Here is a 20,339-nt window from a genome sequence, read left to right as displayed (position 1 = left end):
TATGAATTTAAAAGAGAAGAAACTGAAGAATTTCCAGTTTAAGCTGGTAGATTGAACACATGAACTTACCTCTAATACATCTTGAAACCTCACTGAAATGAGAGCAAATGAATAAAGGAGAAAAAATATACATATATGAGAAATAAAGAGAAGGGGGAGAAGACGACAGCACATGGTTTTGGAGAGGGTAAAGCCAATAGATGAGTAGAAACTAATACCAGCCAGTGAGAAACACTGAAATATCACAGAACCAGCAGGTGCCTCAGTAGTGACAGGAAAGGTGACAGGGAAGGCAAGGCTTAAACACTGCCTGAAAGTCTACTTAAGAAATAGTTAAAAACTGGAACCCTCATCCACTGTAAAATAGTACAGACACTTTGCAATGCAATCTGACTGTTCCTCAAATGACTAAACACAGAGTTATCACAGGACCCAGGATTCCACTCCCAAGACAAACAAAAACACATCCACACAAAAGCTTGTATCATGCCTAACAGCCCCCAGAGTGGAAGCAACCCAAATGTTCATCAAGCTGAATGAGAAAACAAGATGTGCTCTATCCATACAGTGGAATGTTATTTGATAGTGAAGTTCCGATACATGCTACAACATGGATGAACCTGGTCAACATCCCAAGTGAATGAAACCAGTCACAAAAAGATCGTATACTGTATGATTTCAGTTATGTGAAATGTCCAGAATAGGCAAACCTGTAGAGACAGAAAATGGATTAGTGGTTACCTAGGGCTGATGCTGGGAAAGGTTGGGGGCGGGAGGAGAAGGGGACGACCGAGAATGAGATGGCTGGATGGCATCACCGACTCGATGGACATGAGTTTGAGTGAACTCCAGGAGTTGGTGATGGACAGGGAGGCCTAGCGTGCTGTGATTCATGGGGTCGCAAAGAATCAGACAAGACTGAGCGACTGAACTGAACTGAACTGAACTGAGGGCTGGAAGGGTGAGGGAGAATGGGGAATGACTGCTACGGGGTACAGGATTTTATTTTCTAAAAGTGTTCTAAAATGTACTGTGGCAATGGCTGCACAACTCTGTGAATTCAGTAAAACCCCTGAATTTAATACTTTTAACTGGGTGAGTTGTATCTCAAGAAAACCATGTTTTAAAAACAAGTGGTCAGTTACATTCCCAGATGCCCTCCCCAACCTCAGCACAGTCAAGCCACTGGTCCTCCCCTATTTTGTCAAAAGATCAGAGACCTGTTCTCCGGCGAGGGTAAACCTGCAGGCCTCTGTACTGAGTGACAGCAGGCCAATTGAGTGACAACAGATGAGTTCAACTTCATGGGCTGAATGCTGAAATTCTCAGCCTTTCCCCCTCAGAAACCAACGTGCTCATGGTTCTAGTAAGAAAGCGAAGGCCCCAGATTTGAATTTTGCAGGTAGGGAGACAAAAAGTAGAGAAGGAAAATCTAGTAAGGAATTCTACATAATAATGATGTGCCACCTAGCATGTGGTCTCCCACTTAGTGCTCAATAAATATTTTGTGAATTAATAAATCAATAAATGACTAGAGCTGCTGGAGAAGCAAGCCATGCACCACTGAGAAGTGATGTGCTGGCATACTAAATCTTTTCTGGAAAGCAATTTGGCAATATGTCTCAGGAATGCCCAAAAAAGTTTCCCCCATAATTATATTTTTAGTAATTTATCCTTGACAAATCCTCTCAGAAATGGAAGCAAATGTGTATATGAACAGATCTTCAGCACAGTGTCATTCCATAACCATAAATTTGGGGAAATCTAAATATTCAATAACAGGAATATTATTAAATATATTCAATGTATCTATATATTAAATTCATTGAAGTGATTTTGAAGGCCATTTCGCCATTTCATAATAATATGGAAATGTTACCAATGATGGGTGAAAACATTAGGCCACAAACGCTGGGATACAAAAGCATCACCAGCTTTGAAATTAACTCTTATTTAAACCTAACCTTCTCAGCCCCAATCCAGATGCCACACTGTTTTTGCATCTATCTCTAGCTCTCTGCCTGCTCTAATCATGCATTATCTCTCTGTCCATCTTCTTCTGGATTCCACTAGTAATTTGTCTGGCCTTTCTTATTCCACTTAATGAGTATTAGTCTTATCCCTTCTCTTCTTTTTAAGCTTCTGGAAGGAAAGAATTGCATCTTCTAGAAGGCAAGAACTGCATCTTTAGTACCTAGTAAAATGCTTTGCACACAATAAGTACATCTGTCATTTTTTCATCAATTCAACAGACAACTATTATATGTCTACTGAATATCTAGAACTATAAAGGAGAAGTTAAAAGAGCATAGACATGGAATCAAGAAATCTGGGTACAGAGTTAGGGTGTGCATTAATTTGGACACACTGGTTAGGCCTCAGTTTGCCCAGAGTGAAATAAGAATGCCTTAAGTCAGTATTCCCAACAAATCATAAGATGAGGACTCATGTGCCAGCGATTTATGAAGTGATCCCAGGAAAGATGGTGGGGGCAAAAGAGAGGGGGGAAAAATAGACAAGGGTGTAACTTCAGGTGAAGTCAGCCTGAGTCTGAGCGGGGGAGCTCTGAATCACACAAATAAAGCCTCAACACAGTCCCTACTTGAGTCAAGGGGGTGGACTTTCATAGTCACACCTGTCAGGCACTGGCCAAGGTTCCTTGATGCAGGGCCAGGGCCAGCAGTAGGTATGGTAATGCTCAACTCCAGGCACTTCCAGCTCTGTGTCTGGACAATGTGGCTCCAGCAGCCCAAAGCTATGCCTTTGGAGAAAATCACAGAAAGCCTTTGGAAACAAAAGAAGGCAGAAGTTGTGGGAGGGGTGGCACATGGGTGGAGGTCAGTGGCCACTATAGAGGGTAGTGGCCTAGGTGACCCCTAAACTGGTTTTCTGAATCAAATTTCAACAATAGTCTACTACACTTGATCTTAGCCAAAAGGCCAAGAAGCAATCAACAATAGTCTAATATATTTACTACAGAAGACACAATCCTTAAATTTATTTGGGGATACAAACTGAATATATATTAAATCACTGAGTGCGAAGTCAATGTACATGCAAACATAAATACCACTAAGAAAAAAGGAAAATGCAGAGCTTAATTTGAAAGATATAAAGGAGGTAAGTCTGTGAGTTAGCCATGAAGGAAATGCCTTGAACAACAAAATGTTTCCTTGGAATCCAACTTTCTGTCTCCTCTCTTCATATTCTTTCCAAATCTAGGCTCTCAAATCCTCTGCCTTCTGCCCCTTATGCCATTATTTCCTCATCTGTTTCCTCCACAAACACAGACATTTATCCCTGTGTGTTTTCCATTTAGTTCTTCTAGCCTAAAATTTTCATCTCTTTTTATCCAATTTATCTAAATCACAGTTCCACAACAAAACTTCCACAAATACTTCAGTGACTCTCCAGTTCACAAACTGCCTCCAACACCCACCAAATGATTAGAAACAATATGACAGTGTATAATTAATGTCTAAGTCCTCTGGTACTAAATCTGGCAGCTACGGGCATCTATTCTTTCTCTTTAACTAGACTGTAATCCTCCTAGGACAATGTATTATATCCCTTCACACTACTTGACACAGTTCTAGACAAACCAAAGACTAACATATGTGAGAGATGACATCTCTCCCTGATAAAAATAATAACTACCAAATCTAATCACATAAGATAAACTTCACTTCATAAAATAATACATGAAGACAATGCTGAATCATTGTCCCCATCAGTAAACTGCATCACCAGTTTACTGATGCATTCTCACATGTGATTTCAGGATAATAAAGGAGAAAATGAAAAAAAAAAAGAAACTCAAAAACATTTTACAAAATACATATGTTTAAATACATCCTCAGGCTGATTCATTTAGGCATTTATTTGTCTGAGGATCATGATTCATTATTGTGATAAGTAGGATTCTATGTAGTGACCTACAGCTCTTAAGAAAAAAAGCAAACAAGGCAGCCTTGGGAAGTAAGAATAAGAGCACAGCAATGTCAAGTTTTTCTGATACAGGAGATGTCTGGTTATAACATAATGACTATGTTCTACAATCTGGATATCAATATTCGATTTTTTCATATGCTATCTAGAGTCAGTCTTAGGAGAGATTTAAATTTCCACTTTATAGAATACTGCCCCAAATGAGAAAAATATCCTGCTTCCTAGGATTGTGGCTTTGACTCTTACTTATTTCATGGAAATACATCCATTAGGCTGGTCAAAAATTTCCTTCGGGTATTTCCATAAGGTGTTATGGATGAACAAACCTTTTAGCCAACCCAATATAAACAGAAAGAGAACATTTGAGGAAGAAGACAAAAATGAGTTAAGCAGGATACACAGACTGGATTATCTGTGGTTCACTTCCACTGTGTCAGAGACACTCACCCACCTTCCTCCATGTTCCAATGTCTGCTTCATAATTGTCCCACTTCGGAGTTGATTAGGTCACCAGGGGAGAGCCCTCAGAATGGGAATTGGGGCCCTTATGAAACAGGCTTCATTGAGTTAGCTTGGCCCTTCTGCCATGTGAGGTCACAGTAAGAATACAGTCATCAAGGACGAAGCTGGCTCTCACCAGACATCAGATCTGCCAGCACGATCTTGGACTTCCCAGCCTCCAGAACTGTAAGAAACAAATGTTTGTTGTTTCTATAAGTCAGCCACTTTATGGTCTTTTTGTAGCAGCAGCCCAAAATGACTAAGACACCTCCTATCAATGCTATAAACGCTAATCCCTCCAGCAAATTTCTTTCTTCTTATGAGGGCCTAACTTGGTTTACATCTCTTACAATCAAGAACCCTGAAAGGCTCAAAGCCCAATCCAAACTTAACATCTGCCTTCAACACATGTAGACCCATCACCTTCCAAATTGTTCACACTCAAACCCATCATCACTTTAACAACTTCATCTGCCTCATCACCCCATCATTTCTACTGCTTTAATATGTCACATGACTGTCTGAAATAAATGCATACCTCTGTGAAATCACAACAGATGAACCTGTTTAAATCCTACTCAACTTCAAGAACTAGTTCGAAGTCAGCTCTTGTCTTATCCCTGGCTCCGATGCCTACACAAGTATAACCACTCTTCCCTCTAAACTCTTATTGCATAATTGACCTCTTTTCCTGCCCATATGAGTACATTCAACTAATATTTATTGTGAGCCTACGCCATGTCAGATATTGTTATAAGGTCTAGAAATACACCAATAAACCCTGCAGATATTAATCGTTGCTAGTAGGGAGACAGAATATAAACAAAATAATAAGTAAAATGCAGAGTAGGTTAAAGAGTGAGAGGTGTTGGGGAGAAGCAATAAACAGAGAAGGGGCTAGTCAATGTCATGGCATATGCTACTTAGAGAAGATGGGCCCACAAGGGCTCACAGAAAAGGTGACATCTGAGAAAAGACCAGCAGCAGGTGAAGGAGTGGATCAAGATGGCATCTTAGCATCACTCAAGACAGAGCAGAAAGCACAAAGTCCCCAAGTTTGAAGCAGGTGACATTTTTTGTGGAAAACATAAAAAGAAAGACAGGGCCAGGGGAGAGCAGAAGAAAGAAACGCTGAGAGAGTGATGAGGGTCCCGATGCTGGAGGCCTTCTCAATCCCGGCAGGACCTGGGCTTTTCTCTGAATGAGACGGGGAGCCACTGAAGAGATTTAAGCAAACATGGTCTAACTTCCTTTTAGCAGACACATTCCAGGTGGAGAACGCACCTTAGGGGTGAGGCTGAGCAGAAGCTGTGAGACAAATTAAGAGGCTGTCCTTTGGCAAGATGCTGGTGGAGATGGTATAGACTTTTCAGCTCCTTACACTCCTCTTGAGAATACAAAAATCAAGTAGGATAACACACAAAAAAATAATTCAAATGAATCTCCACAAATCCAGAATACAGGGTGAATGCAAGAGGAATGTGGAGGTAGCCGCTCTGTACTACAGGAAGGAAGACAGAGGAGGGGATTCTGGTCATCCTGAGAGCCAGGGACTCCAGAAACTACAAGCACAGCATCACCACGCAAAGGCGTCACTTCTGGGACTGGAAGGCTCAGCAGACTCATCTGAGCAAAATGATTGTGACAGTTGAGAAGGCTTCTCAGACCCCCATCTGAGGTGCATGCGGGAGCACTACAGGGAGACTGACTGCACAGGCTCAGAGAAAGGAGAGTCCCACACTGAGGACATACCTCAGGGCGAGGACTTTGAAGGGGAAGAGAGCCCGGATTTGGGAGAGTGGGTGAGATGGGAAGCCAAAAGAGGCCCTTCTCAGAATTAACTGGAGAAATGGCTACCCTGAGAGACCACGAATGTGAATATTTCAAAGAAACACCAGAGAAGGAGCCCAGACCTCTGCAGTGTAGAGAACTGTCCTGGTCTAACATGCAGGAACTTATCTCACTTCAACGTGAATAGCAGAAAAGGAGGTCATTCAACTCTACAGGCAAGACTCCATTTTTTAAAAAATTTTGTTCTTTTCATGAGGATAGGGGTAATGTTCTATGCTCTGGCGATGGAGTTATTAATATAACACAGCTATCAAAAGTGGAGGAAGAAGGGGAGACTGTGAGAACAGCAGAACAAGCTTGCTAATTGCCTTATAAGGGTCAAAGGAGATTCTTCTTTAACAGACATTCACAGGCAGAGGGAGGGGCAAGAAGAGGTCACTAGCTAACTCACTATCGCTAGTGGTAGAGAACCCGTAGGCAGTAGTCAAGAGGCTCTGTCCCTCCACCATATGGAGGCTGGAAACTATTTGCATTAGGACCCTAGAGCCTCTGCAGAATGACAAGAACAACCATGGAAGAGTGAGTGGCACTTCCAGACAAGGAGCCACGTTCCCAAACACTTGAACAACTTGGGTCAATCAATTCCTTACTTTCTCTGAGCTTCAGTTTCCTCATCGCCACAATGCCCCTAATAATAAGTATTTTATAAGATCACTGTAAGGACTGGCATGCTAAGTCATCCCTGACCCACACAAGAGGTCTTGGTTCCCCTTTCTCTCACTCTTCCATCCCTGACCCTCACCATTCTATAAAGACATCAGGATAAACCCTCTAACCCCCTCTGGAGATCAAATATAATAAGATCGTTATACACTGTTAGGCTACTTCTTGGTCTGTCCTTGGAACTTAAAACAGCTAGCACTCACTCCCTAAAAACTTACTTTTATGAAAATTTAACTTCATATTTTCAGTAAGACTTTCTATTTAGAATATACATTAATGATGTTTTCAATAGCTTTTTACAGCTCCTGCCTTCCTGTTTTGTTATAGACCATTAAGCAGTTGTTACATTCCATTTGTGGCTGGAGTTTCTACTCCATTTGTGGAGTTTTTATTCCATTTGTGGCTGGAGTCTTTACTTTGCTTTTACTATGCCATATTGGTGTATAAACCATGTGGGAAAACTCCCAGATGAAAGGCCCTTCATCAATGCAAGGCATTAGTATTCTATCTTTTGAGAAGAAGAGTTTACTCTCTAGGCATATGGAATCGAATCTAATTAAGGGCATTTGCATCATTTAGTTCTGGCAAAAGCGAGACTGTCATTCTGTCATATTAATTTTATCTCTGTCACCTTAGTATTTAACAACTAGGTCTAAAAAGCTGGGATGCTGGGCCATGAAGGAGAACAGCAAGGAAGGAGTTGTGAACAGTATCCTCATTCAATTCATACTTGTTGGTAGTCTGAGGGTTCCCTGAATAGAGCTCTGGTGTTCATACAGCCACAGGGGCCACAAATCACTGTTTTCCACAATGGGGTGCAGCCCCAGGAGACAAGAAAAGCACACTCAGTAGACAAATATACAAAACAGGCTGGTTAAGTACAGTCACACAGAGTGACTCCTCTCTGGTCAAAAAGTGAAAGGGGAGAATCACAAACCTGCCAGTCAGCAAATACATATTACCGATGGCTTGGAAAAAAGTAAATTGTGTGAACAAACACTTATCCTTACAGGAGCTGAAAATAAGCCAGTCAAATTTCCATGACCGCACACCATGTTACCCTACCCCTACTTAAAACCTTACCAGTTGACCTAAAGGTTAAAATCAAAATCCTCAGTAGGACTGAGATCAAGGATTTCAAACTCAGGCCCTGTATTAGAATAAATGACAACTAGCAGCACACAATGGCAAGCCACTCCAGTACTCTTGCCTAGAAAATCCCATGGACGGAGGAGCCTGATTGGCTGCAGTCCATGGGGTCACTCAGTCGGACACGACTGAGCGACCTCACTTTCAGTTTTCACTTTCACGCATTGGAGAAGGAAATGGCAACCCACTCCAGTGTTCTTGCCTGGAGAATCCCAGGGATGGGGGAGCCTGGTGGGCTGCCGTCCATGGGGTCGCACAGAGTCGGACACGACTGAAGTGACTTAGCAGCAGCAGTAGCAGCAGCAGCACACAAGGCCCATACTGCAAGGATTCCATAGACTCAGTTCTACTTGATTTATTGTTGTTAGGACGATAGTATTGTCAGGACTTCTGACTGGTCAAGAGAGGCCAGAAAGCTGGATTTTAAAATCTGATTTTTAAATAATTCAAACTTAAAATACTATGTAAGCCAACATTTTACAGAACAAACAAAAGCAAATCTGGACTAAAGACCAGCATTTTGTAACTTCTTCACAGGCCCAGAACTAGAGAGAAATAAGGAGAGATAATATATTACATATACTTATATGTTTATTATCATAGTGCTGGGTGCTCAGTTGTGGCTTTGCACCCCATGAACTATAGCCCACCAGGCTTCCCTGTCCATGGAATTTTCCAGGCAAGAATACTGGAGTAGGTTTCCATTTCCTACTCCAAGGGATTGTACTGACCCAGGGATTGACCCCAGGACTCTTGCGTCTCCTGCACTGAAAGAGGGATTCTTTATCACTTCAACCCCATATTACATATAACCATATATAACTATATACAACTATAACTATACAGTTATATGTGGTTATACGATTTTATTATATATTAGTTACACAACTATTTATAGATATATAGATACACAGTAACACACAGAAGAATATAAATAATGGGAGAATCTTCACACTAAGACAAGATTTAACCAGAAAAGTTTGCATCATATAGCTACATTCTATATTTTTAATCATTTGGGCAGGAACTGAGCTGAAGTATCACTTGGTACTGATTATAAAAAGAACACCTTACTAAGCAAATTTACAATATCAACAAGACTATAAATTAAATCTTAACTTCTTCAGATTAATTGATCCCAGAAACTTATAAGTATATACTAACACAAGGCAATTATGTATGAGCCAAGATAAAAAGTGATTCTTCATTAAATTAAAACATAGATAGCTGGATTTGTCCTATGTACAGAATATATCAATATTCTCAATTGTCATGATTTTGAAAACAGCAACGATTTAAACATTAATTTACACAGACACTTCTAGAAATCAGTTAAAAATAGAGGCTTCTAGCCTACATTCAACTTATTATGCTTAAAATACAAAATTGTTTTCAGTGACTGTGTTTTTGCTTCTAAAGATTGGAAAACCGCTTCAGTGTGATATATCAGTATATCCTTTCACTAGTTTCCTGCATGACACATAAACTAGCTTCAGGGAAATTCTGGAAAATAATATTCAAAAATGTTTGAGCAATGGGAACATTCATGTAATAAGTACCTTCTTCCACGGTAAAATTTTTGAACAATAAAGTTATTTGGATATCTAAAATATAGACTATTTTTAAACATCTTCAGTTCAGTTCAGTCGCTCAGTCATGTCCAACTCTTTGAGACCCCATGGACTAGCCTAGCACGCCAGGCTTCCCTGTCCATCACCAACTCCCAGAGCTTGCTCAGACTCATGTCCATCGAGTTGGTGATGCCATCCAACCATCTCATCCTCTGTCATCCCCTTCTCCTCCTGCCTTCAGTCTTTCCCAGCATCAGAGTCTTTAACAATGAATCGGCTCTTCACACCAGGTAGCCAAAGTACTGACGTTTCAGCATTAGTATCAGTCCTTCCAATGAACGTTCAGGACTGACTTCCTATAGAATTGACTGTTTTGATCTCCTTACAGTCCAAGAGACTCTCAAGAATCTTCTCCAACACCACAGTTCAAAAGCATCAATTCTTCAGAGCTTAGCTTTCTTTATGGTCCAACTCTCACATCCATACATTTAGTACTGAAGAAATCATAGCTTTGACTACACGGACCTTTTTACGCAAAGTAATGTCTCTACTTTTTAATATGCTGTCTAGGTTGGTCACAGCTTTTCTTACAAGGAGCAAGCCGTCTTTTAATTTCATGGCTGCAGTCACCATCTGCAGTGATTTTGGAGCCCAAGAAAATAAAGTCTCTCCATGTTTCCATTGTTTTCCCATCTATTTGCCATGAAGTGATGGGACCAGATGCCATGATCTTCATCTTTTGAATGTTGAATTTTAAGCCAGCTTTTTCACTCTCCTCTTTCACATTCATCAAGAGGCTCTTTAGTTCCTCTTCCCTTTCTGCCATAAGGGTGGTATCATCTGCGTATCTGAGGTTACTGATATTTCTCCCTGCAATCTTGATTCCAGCTTGTGCTTCCTCCAGCCAGCATTTCGCATGATGTACTCTGCATATAAGTTAAATAAACATACAATACAGCTTTGACATACTCCTATCCCAGTTTGAAACCATTCTGTTGTTCCATGTCCAGTTCTAACACCTTATTTCTTTATATTTATATTCCATTCAGTAAAATCTAATAAAGATGAAAGGGAATAATTCCTTTTTTATCACCTCCAGGATGTGGGTATACAACTCTATTTGAATTTGAAAAACAAACCAACCCTCACAATGGTAAGGGATCTTACCACTTCCTCATGAATGATTTTTTCATAACTGGGTCATTGGATAATTAATTATTGGCCTGAAAAAGCCACTTAGCATATTGTGCATTTACATGTACTAAAGCTGAAATAATACATTTCTAAGTTTAAAAGACTTCTTTCCTGTGCCTTGTCTCGCAACTATGGAAATAATACTGCAGGGTCTTTTGATCCTTGAGTATTGTACCACAGCTTTATAAATAATCTGGAGTTTACAAATATAGCAGGAGAAGGAATTAGCTAAACAGAAACACTAGGCTTGGCAGTAGAGTCTCCAGGATTATCCAAGTATTTACATTCAGATATTATCATGGAAAAATGTCAGCACTCTTCTGGTTCATCCACTGTCTGGAATGATGAGTGCTGTTCAGACACAGCTATAAGGATACCAAAAGGTATTCTTTTATTTTGTATCCATTGTTGACTAACAGGAACAAAATAATTACCAAGCATCTGCCAATATGATAAAGTGCTACAACTATCCTAACCGTGTAATACCTATCAGCTCTTTAATGCAGTACTTGGATGCAATCTTAAAAATGACAGAATGATTTCTGTTTGTTTCCAAGGCAAACCATTCAATATTACAGTAATCCAGCCTATACCCCAACCAGTAACCCTGAAGAAGCTGAAGTTGAACAGTTCTATGAAGACTTATAAGACCTTTTAGAACTAACACCCAAAAAAGATGTCCTTTTCATTATAGGGGACTGGAATGGAAAAGTAGGAAGTCAAGAAACACCTGGAGTAACAGGCAAATTTGGCCTTAGAGTAGAGAATGAAGCAGGGCAAAGGCTAATAGAATTTTGTCAAGAGAATGCACTGGTCATAGCAAACACCCTCTTCCAACAACACAAGAGAAGACTCTACACATGGACATCACCAGATGGTCAACACCGAAATCAGATTGATTATATTCTTTGCAGCCAAAGATGGAGAAGCTGTATACAGTTAGCAAAAACAAGACCAGGAGCTGACTGTGGCTCATATCATGAACTCCTTATTGCCAAATTCAGACTGAAATTGAAGAAAGTAGGGAAAACCACTAGACCATTCAGATATGACCTAAATCAAATTCCTTATGATTAAACAGTGGAAGTGAGAAATAAATTCAAGGGACTAGATATGATAGATAGAGTGCCTGATGAACTCTGATGGAGGTTCGTGACATTTTACAGGAGACAGGGACCAAGACCATCCCCATGGGAAAGAAATGCAAACAAGCAAAATGGCTGCCTGAGGAGGCCTTACAAATAGCTGTGAAAAGAAGAGAAGCGAATAGCAAAGGAGAAAAGGAAAGATATAAGCATCTGAATGCAGAGCTCCAAAGAATAGCAAGGAGAGATAAGAAAGCCTTCCTCAGTGATCAATGCAAAGAAATAGAGGAAAAGAACAGAAGAGGAAAAACAAGAGACCTCTTCAAGAAAATTAGAGATTCCAAGGGAATATTTCATGCAAAGATGGGCTCAATAAAGGACACGAATGGTATGGACCTAACAGAAGCAGAAGATATTAAGAAAAGGTGGAAAGAATACACAGAAGAACTGTACAAAAAAGATCTTCACAACCAAGATATTCACGATAACGTGATCACTGACCTGGAGCCAGACATCTTGGAATGTGAAGTCAAGTGGGCCTTAGAAAGCATCACTATGAACAAAGCTGGTGGAGGTGATGGAATTCCAGTTGAGCTATTTCAAATCTTGAAAGATGGTGTTGTGAAAGTGCTGCACTCAATATGCCAGCAAATTTGGAAAACTCAGCAGTGGCCACAGGACTGGAAAAGGTCAGTCTTCATTCCAATCCCAAAGAAAGGCAATGCCAAAGAATGCTCAAACTACCGCACAATTGCACTCATCTCACACGCTAGTAAAGTCATGTTCAAAATTCTCCAAGCCAGGCTTCAGCAATATGTGATCCATGAACTTCCAGATGTTCAAGCAGGTTTTAGAAAAGGCAGAGGCACCAGAGATCAAATTGCCAAAATCCGCTGGATCATGGAGAGAGCAAGAGAGTTCCAGAAAAACATCTATTTCTGCTTCATTGACTATGCCAAAGCCTTTGACTGTGTGGATCACAATAAACTGTGGAACATTCTGAAAGAGATGGGAATACCAGACCACCTGACCTGCCTCTTATGCAGGTCAGGAAGCAACAGTCAGAACTGGACATGGAACAACAGACTGGTTCCAAATAGTTGAAAAGGAGTACGTCAAGGCTGTATATTGTCACCTTGCTTATTTAACTTCTATGCAGAGTACGTCATGAGGAACGCTGGGCTGGAAGAAGCACAAGCTGGAATCAAGATTGCTGGGAGAAATATCAATAACCTCAGATATGCAGATGACACTACCCTTATGGCAGAAAGTGAAGAGGAACTCAAAAGCCTCTTGATGAAAGTGAAAGAGGAGAGTGAAAAGGTTGGCTTGAAGCTCAACATTCAGAAAACAAAGATTATGGCATCTGGTCCCATCACTTCATGGGAAATAGATGGAAAAACAGTGGAAACAGTGCCAGACTTTATTTTTGGGGGCTCCAAAATCACTCCAGATGCTGATTGCAGCCATGAAATTAAAAGACGCTTACTCCTTGGAAGGAAAGTTATGATCAACCTTGATAGTATATTAAAAAACAGAGACATTACTTTGCCAACAAAGGTCCATCTAGTCAAGGCTATGGTTTTACCCGTGGTCATGTATGGATGTGAGAGTTGGACTGTGAAGAAAGCTGATCGCCGAAGAATTGATGCTTTGAACTGTGGTGTTGGAGAAGACTCTTGAGAGTCCCTTGGACTGCAAGGAGATCCAACCAGTCCATTCTAAAGGAGATCAATCCTGGGTGTTCATTTAGCATAAGCTGAAACTGCAATACTTTGGCCACCTCATGCGACGAGTTGACTCACTTGAAAAGACTCTGATGCTGGGAAAGGTTGGGGGCGGGAGGAGAAGGGGACAACAGAGAATGAGATGGCTTGATGGCATCACCAAATCTGTGGATATGAGTTTGAGTGAACTCTGGGAGTTGGCGATGGACAGGGAGGCCTGGCATGCTGTGATTCATGGGGTCGTGGAGAGTCGGACACGACTGAGCGACTGAACTGAACTGAACTGATGTAGAATATGCCCAGGGAAAAGAAACATCCTAGTAGTTTTAGGATATTTCCGTATTTGGAATTTCTCCTTATGAATAATGGAAAGAGAAAAGTACATTTTTCCTCTTTAAGCCAAAGTTTGACCTACTAAGATATACATATTTGATTTGAAAAGTGATTGTCTGAAAATCAATTACTGTAGAAAATCTGAAAGAACAACAACAGCAACAACAACAAAAAATACCCTTCCAGAACTAATAAGTGATTATAGCAAGGTTGTACAACACAAAGTTAATATACAAAAGTTGATTGTTTTTCTATATATGAAAAAAAGCAGTGGAATTTGAAATTTAAAACAACACTATTTAGATTAGGATCTCCTATGTACAAGAGTTATATGAGGACAATTACAAAACTCTGAGAAATGAAATCAAAACCTAAGCAAAGAGAAAGATATTCCATGTTCATGAATAGGAAGAACCAATACTGTCAAAATGTCAGTTCTTCCCAATTTGATTAATAGATTCAATGCAATGCCAATCAAAATCCAAGCAAGTAATTTTATGGATATTGAAAAGCAGATTATAAAGTTTACATGAAAAGACATGACTCACAATAACCAAAACAATACTGAAGAACAACAAACATGGAGGACAAACATTATCCAACTTCAAGATTTGTAGTAAAGCTACAGAAATCAAGAGAGTGTGATACTGGCAAAAGAACAGACAAACAAATGAATGGAACAGAGAGCACAGGAAAGGATCCTCATAAATACAGACAGCTAGTCTCTGACATAAGACCCAAAGCAGTACAATAGAGCAAAGATAGTCTCTTTAACAAATGGGGCCAGAACAACTGGACATTTACTCATAAAAAAATGAAGTTAAGCACAGCCCTTAGACTCTTCATAAAAATTATCTCAAAATGGATCATAGACCTAAATGTCAAATCCAAAACTACAAACTCCTAGAAGATAATATAAGGGAAAACCTAGATGACCATGCGTTTAGTGATACCTTTTAAATACAACTCCAAGGACAATCTGAGCATGCCCCCCCCCAACAGAACAAGACCCAGTTTCCCCCTCAGTCAGTCTCTCCCATCAGGAAGCTTCCATAAGCATCTTACCATTCACCATCAGAGGACAGACAGAATGAAAACCACCACACAGCAAACTAACCAATCTGATCACAAGGACCACCAGCCTTGACTAACTCAGTGAAACTATGAGCCATGCCGTGTAGGGTCACCCAAGTTGGACGGGTCATGGTGGAGAGTTCTGACAAAATATGGTCTACTGGAGAAGGGAATGGCCAACCACTTCAGTTTTCCTGCCTTGAGAACTCCATGAACAATACAAAAAGGCAAAAAGATAGGACACTGAAAGATGAACTCCCCAGGTCAGTAGGTGCCCAATATGCTACTGGAGATTAATGGAAAAATAGAAAGAACAAAGACACAGAGACAAAGCAAAAACAACACCTAGTTGTGGTGTTGGAAAGCAAGTAATGGAAGCAAGGTCTGGTGCTGTAAAGAGCAATATTGCATAGGAACCTGGAATGTTAGGTCCATGAATCAAGGCAAATTGGAAGTGGTCAAACAGGAGATGGCAAGAGTGAATGTCGACATTTTAGCAATCACTGAACTAAAATGGACTGGAATGGGTGAATTTAACTCAGATGACCATTATATCTACTACTGTGGGCAGGAATCCCTTAGAAGAAATGGAGTAGCCATCATAGTCAACAAGAGAGTCTGAAACACAGTACTTGGATGCAGTCTCAAAAACGACAGAATGATCTCTATTCATTTCCAAGGCAAACCATTCGATATCACAGTAATCCAAGTCTATGCCCCTACCAGTAATGCTGAAGAAGCTGAAGGTGAACGGTTCTATGAAGGCCTACAAGATCTTCTAGAACTAACACCCAAAAAAGATGTCCTTTTCATTACAGAGGATTGGAATGCAAAAGTATGAAGTCAAAAGATAGCTGGAGTAACAGGCAAATTTGGCCTTGCAGGGCAAAGGCTAACAGAGTTTTGCAAAGAGAACGCACGGGTCATAGCAAACACCCTCTTCCAGGAACACAAGAGAAGACTCTACACATGGAAATCACTAGATAGTCAATACTGAAATCAGATTGATTATATTCTTTGCAGCCAAAGATGGAGAAGCTCTATACAGTCAGCAAAAAACAAGACCAGGAGCTGACTGTGGCTCAGATCATAAACTCCTTATTGACAAATTCAGCCTTAAATTGAAGAAAGCAGGAAAAACCACTAGACCATTCAGATATGACCTAAATCAAATCCCTTATGATTATACAGTGGAAGTGAGAAATAGATACAAGGGATTAAATCTGATAGGCAGGTTGCCTGAAGAATTATGGAGGGACGTTCCTGACATTGTACAGGAAAGTGGATTACTGAATTCAAATTAATCTCATACAACTTTATATAGGTGTAACTCTTAGGCAGCCCACGAAATCCATGACTAAATGGTAAATAAAAAATCAGAAGAAACTGAGTCAAGAATATCTGAAAATATCAGAATTCTCAGAAGTAAATAATCTCTCATCTTACAGTTGTGTGTATATACACACACTCACACTATGGCTCAGATGGTAAAGAATCTGCCTGCAATGATTCTTTGGTTTGATCCCTGGGTCAGGAAAATACCCTGGAGAAGGGATTGGCAACCCACTCCAGTATTCTCACCTGGAGAAGAGAGGACAGAGGAGCCTGGCAGGTTACAGTCCATGGGCTCACAGAGAGTCAGAAATGACTGAGTGACTAACACTTTCACTACTATTTTAAAACGTTGTGATTAAAACATGATTCATATCCTTTTATAATTCTCTATTCTCCTCTCAAATAATTTTAGAATGTAGCTCTTCCATTTATTCATTATACTTTAATATTAATTATGATGGGACAACTTTTATTTTGTTAAATAGATACAGAAGTCAATATATTTGGAAATAACTTTTGGTTATTCCAATATTAACCAAAATTAGACTGATAGCACACAATTTATGGGCTTATCCTCACATTATTAATCAATGTAGCATAGCCATCTACTGTGCCACATAATTTATAAGATTAGACAACAAAAAAGTCTTTCCTAAAGTTGTAAGTTCTTGCTTTATGCTAAATGAAATAAACCAGTCACATAAAGACAAATACAATTTGTCTTTCTACAAAGACAAGTATAATTCTACTTATGGGAGGTATCTAAAGTAGTCAAATTCATAGAAATATAAACTAGAGTGGTGGCTACCGGGGGCTGGGAAAAAGGGGAAAGGAGTTGTCCTTTAATGGGTAAAGAATTTCAGATGTGAAAGATGAAAAAGCTCTTTTTCATCTTTTATAACATCTTTTACACCTCTTTTATAACAATGTGGATATACTTAACACTACTGAACTGTCAACTCAAGAACAGTTTAGAAGATACGCTTGTTTCCACAAAACAATGAATTTCACCTTCTTCTCAACGGTACACAGAACCTTCTCCAGGATAGATCACATTCTGGGCCATAAATCTAGCCTTGGTAAATTCAAAAAAATTAAAATCATTCCAAGCATCTTTTCTGACCACACTGCAGTAAGACTAGATCTCAATTACGGGAGAAAAACTATTAAAAATTCCAACATGTGGAGGCAGAACAACACGCTGCTGAATAACGAACAAATCATTGAAGAAATCAAAAAAGAAATCAAAATATGCATAGAAATAAATGAAAATGAAAACACAACAACCCAAAACCTCTGGGACACTGTAAAAGCAGTGCTAAGGGGAAGGTTCATAGCAATACAGGCTCACCTCAAGAAACAAGAAAAAAGCCAACTAAATAACCTAACTCTACACCTAAAGCAACTAGAAAAGGAAGAAATGAAGAACCCAGGGTTAGTAGAAGGAAAGAAATCTTAAAAATTATGGCAGAAATAAATGCAAAAGAAACAAAAGAGACCATAGCAAAAATCAACAAAGCCAAAAGCTGGTTCTTTGAGAAGATAAATAAAATTGACAAACCACTAGCCAGACTCATCAAGAAACAAAGGGAGAAAAACCAAATCAATAAAATTAGAAATGAAAAGGGACAGATCACAACCAACAACACAGAAATACAAAGGATCATAAGAGACTACTATCAGCAATTATATGCCAATAAAATGGACAACTTGGAAGAAATGGACAAACTCTTAGAAAAGAACAACTTTCCAAAAGTGAACCAGGAAGAAATAGAAAATCTTAACAGACCCATCACAAGCACGGAAATAGAGGAAGTAATCGGAAAGCTTCCAGCAAACAAAAGCCCAGGTCCAGACGTCCTCACAGCTGAATTCTACCAAAAATTTAGAGAAGAGCTAACACCTATCCTACTCAAACTCTTCCAGAAAAGTGCAGAGGAAGGTAAACTTCCTAACTCATTCTATGAGGCCACCATCACCCTAATACCAAAACCTGACAAAGATGCCACAAAAAAAAAGAGAACTACAGGCCAATATCACTGATTAACATAGATGCAAAAATCCTTAACAAAATTCTAGCAATCAGAATCCAACAACACATTAAAAAGATCATACATCATGATCAAGTGGGCTTTATCCCAGGGATACAAGGATTCTTCAATATCCGCAAATCAATCAATGTAATACACCACATTAACAAATTGAAAGATAAAAACCATATGATTATCTCAATAGATGCAGAGAAAGCCTTTGACAAAATTCAACATCCATTTATGATCAAAACCTTCCAGAAGGCGGGAATAGAAGGAACATTCCTCAATGTAATAAAAGCTATATATGACAAACCCACAGCAAACGTTATCCTCAACAGTGAAAAATTGAAATCGTTTCCCCTAAACTCAGGAACAAGACAAGGGTGCCCACTCTCACCTACTATTCAACATAGTTTTGGAAGTTTTGGCCACAGCAATCAGAGCAGAAAAAGACATAAAACAAATCCAAATCGGAAAAGAAGAAGTAAAACTCACTGTTTGCAGATGACATGATCCTCTGCACAGAAAACCCTAAAGACTGTACCAGAAAATTACTAGAGCTAATCAATGAATATAGTAAAGTTTCAGGATATAAAATCAACACACAGAAATCCTTTGCATTCCTATATACTAATAATGAGAAAATAGAGAAATTAAGGAAACAATTCCATTCACCGTTGCAACAAAAAGAATAAAATACTTAGGAATATATCTACCTAAAGAAACAAAAGACCTATATATAGAAAACTATAAAACACTGGTGAAAGAAATGAGAGGACACTAATAGATGGAGAAATATACTGTGTTCATGGATAGGAAGAATGAATATTCTGAAAATGAATATATTACCCAAAGTAATTTTTAAGTTCAATGCAATCCCTATCAACTACCAACGGTGTTTTTCACAGAGCTAGAACAAATAATTTCACAATTTGTATGGAAATACAAAAAACCTCAAATAGCCAAAGCAATATTGAGAAAGAAGAATGGAACTGGGGGAATCAACCCGCCAGACTTCAGGCTCTACTACAAAGCCACAGTCACTAAGACAGTATGGTACTGGCACAAAGACAGAAATATAGATCAGTGGAACAAAATAGAAAGCCCAGAGATAAATCCATGCACCTATGGACACCTTATCTTTGACAAAGGAGGCAAGAATATAAAATGGAGAAAAGACAATCTCTTTAACAAGTAGTGCTGGGAAAACTGGTCAACCACTTGTAAAAGAATGAAACTAGAGCACTTTCTAACACCACACACAAAAAATAAACTCAAAATGGATTAAATATCTAAACATAAGACCAGAAACTATAAAACTCCTAGAGGAAAACATAGGCAAAACACCCTCCGACATAAATCACAGCAGGATCCTCCATTACCCACCTCCCAGAATATTGGAAATAAAAGCAAAAATAAACAAAAGGGACCTAATTAAAATTAAAAGCTTCTGCACAGCAAAGGAAACTACAAGCAAGGTGAAAAGACAGCCTTCAGAATGGGAGAAAATAATAGCAAACGAAGCAACTGACAAAGACTTAATCTCAAAAATATACAAGCATCTCCTGCAGCTCAATTCCAGAAAAATAAATGACCCAATCAAAAAATAGGCCAAAGAACTAAACAGACATTTCTCCAAAGAAGACATACAGATGGCTAACAAACACATGAAAAGATGCTCAACATCACTCATTATCAGAGAAATGCAAATCAAAACCACAATGAGGTACCGTTTCATGCCAGTCAGAATGGCTGCTATCCAAACATCTACAAGCAATAAATGCTGGAGAGGGTGTGGAGAGAGGGGAACCCTCTTACACTGCTGGTGGGAATGCAAACTAGTACAGCCACTATGGAGAACAATGTGGAGATTCC

General features: G+C 39.4%; 1 pseudogene; it reads right to left on the bottom strand.

The window, feature by feature from the left end:
- Nucleotides 1–2,835: 2,835 nt before the first annotated feature.
- LOC129535364 (U2 spliceosomal RNA) lies at nt 2,836–2,951 on the bottom strand (annotated as a pseudogene).
- Between the last annotated feature and the right edge of the window lie 17,388 nt (nt 2,952–20,339).

The sequence above is a fragment of the Moschus berezovskii genome, chromosome Y (genome assembly GCF_049115385.1).
Source record: "Moschus berezovskii isolate FMDL1 chromosome Y, NW_MosBer_1.0, whole genome shotgun sequence".
In the NCBI taxonomy this organism is placed as follows: Eukaryota; Metazoa; Chordata; class Mammalia; order Artiodactyla; family Moschidae; genus Moschus; species Moschus berezovskii.
The sequence above is the reverse complement of the archived record's forward strand: the minus strand, read 5'-3'. Positions and strand labels throughout refer to the sequence as shown.